Raw genomic sequence first — 2,420 nt, forward strand, 5'->3', positions numbered from 1 at the left:
CAGTCCAAGCTGACCTTGAGATCCAGTGAACTATCCCACAGTGCCACATCAGGACTCTTAATTACTGTTTTCAAACATCAAATGGATTTGGAAATTAGTTTTTGCAGCCAATTTGATCTGAAACACCAAGGCAAAACTTTACACGTGAAACTTATACTACAACAAAGTCAATTTAATAGCAAGTAACATTGTCTGAATGATTGGTTTCTTTATTGCACTTCAAAAACCCAAACAAAAAATGGGAACTCCATTCTCAAGCATATATACAGTTCAAACTACACAGTATTTGTCAAACCTTGATACAGAATCTTTCAAAATACACTTAACCTGTCCATTTAAGGAACTTCCACTAACCTTCAGTTGTAAGTGATTAAAATGCAATTTAATGGCATACTTAAACTCAAATACTGAGAGAATGATCGAGTAGAATTCTTTAACTGTCTTTTGAAGATTGAACATGCTCAAAATTACATGTTGTTGTGAAGTGCCATTAAACTGGTTGCAACTCAGCCACAGCGGTTTCTGAGGCTATAAATCTTTGTGGAAGCAAAAAAATTAATCTCTTTCTCCCATGGAGCAGATGGTGGTCTCAGACCTCAAACCTTGTGGTTTGCAATCCAGCGCTTACCCTACTGAGTCACCGTGTTCCACAATGTGCCGTTAGCTTATGTTGCTACAATGGGGCTTCAAAAAGTTCATGGAAAAATGGAATGAAAAAATAATGGAATTTTTCCATGAAGTTTCTGAAGTGCCTTCATGATGGTGGTGGTGGCTGTATGACATCAAGTCAGCTCCAACTCATAGCAACCCTGTACAGGGTTTCTGAGGCTGTAAATCTTAATGGGAGCAGAAAACTTCACCTTTCTCCCATAGAGCAGCTGGTAGATTCAAACTGCTGACCTTTTGGTTATCAGCCTAACTCAGAACCCACTATGCTACCAATGCTCCTTGAAGTTCCTTCATAATGATGGAATAATTCAGAAAAGAATGATGATAATGATTACATAATATGAAAACTATAAATATTACTGAATTTTATGTGTAGAAATTACTGGATTTGAAAATGTTTTGGTATATATATTTTCGCCACACACAAAAGACAAAGTTATGTGTCCATAGACTGATGTCAGATCTCACACAGTACCTAAAGTATGAAAAGATTTTCAGAATAATAATAATAAAATCTAATTTCAGATCAGTATTAACAGATGAACATCTACAGTAAATTTTGATGATAAGATGCATGAATAATTTCTTTTGAAAAAGGATCTTCAAGGACAAACAGACCAGCCGGGAGTGGCTAGAGGAACAGAAGATACTTCTTGAAAGAAAGACCGACAGGAAAAATAAAAAACAATAACAGCAGTCCAACTGATTACTACAAGAACAAGCAAGTTGCTCACCCAGGAGACATCAGGGCAAGTGTCGGGTCCCCCTAGGGCAAACCCCCTTCCAAGACTAAGACTCAAGGGGAATATACGAGCAGACACGTGCTCTGAGTGGTGACCACGTTGGTCACCGATAAGGGGAAGTGAAGGAAAAACAGCAATGAAGCTGCGAGCTAAGCCCTACAATGTTCAATAGACTCCTGTGAACCTGGCTGGAGACCTGGTTGGCTAGCAGTATGGCAAGACCTGGGAACTCCTGGGCCCAGAGTCAGTGACAAAGTCACAAAGGACTAGAGTGGAGAGTGAAATGTTCAGCTGATAAGAAGAGACGGCATATGCACAAGAACACCCACACTTGCAGATAATACCCACTTGACCTGGCTTCAATGGCTGGATGATCAGAACTCAACTAGAAGAAGAAAGAAGACGGGAAAAAAAAAAAAGAGTAATCTGATATAATTTGATGACATTAAAAAAAAACTCTTCACAGGGCTGGTCCCTATGAGGTGTACATTAAAGATATCCCAAATGTCTAACCTTTCCAAGTTACTGTTCCACTTCATCATCTCTGAAATCAACTGCATCCCCTACTTAGTACTCACTCCTGTCTTTGGGTTTCACAATTTGCTGCAACATCTCATAGAATTTAGGAGCCACCAAGGAAATGGCTCACATGGTTGTGGAAGCTGGCAAGTCCCAAATATATGAGTCAAGTGTCAGTCTGGAGTATCACCCTCAATCATGGGATTATAGGGGCTGACAAATCCAAATTGGCAAGTTAGACAACAGACTGCTGACTCACAAGGCTATGGAAGCTGGCAAATCAGGTTAAATAGTAGGCTGCTATTGCAGGGGCTAAGGAACCCCAACGTTGTTTTTGTTGATAGGTGCCATCGAGTCAGCACTGACTCATAGCAACCTTATGCACAGCAGAGCAAAACACTGCCCGATCCTGGGCCAACCTCACTACTGTTGCCACGCTTGAGTCCATCGATGTTGCCACTTGGCCAATCCATCTCGTTGGGGGTCTTC

This window comes from Chrysochloris asiatica, unplaced genomic scaffold (genome assembly GCF_000296735.1).
Source record: "Chrysochloris asiatica unplaced genomic scaffold, ChrAsi1.0 scaffold00034, whole genome shotgun sequence".
In the NCBI taxonomy this organism is placed as follows: domain Eukaryota; kingdom Metazoa; phylum Chordata; class Mammalia; order Afrosoricida; family Chrysochloridae; genus Chrysochloris; species Chrysochloris asiatica.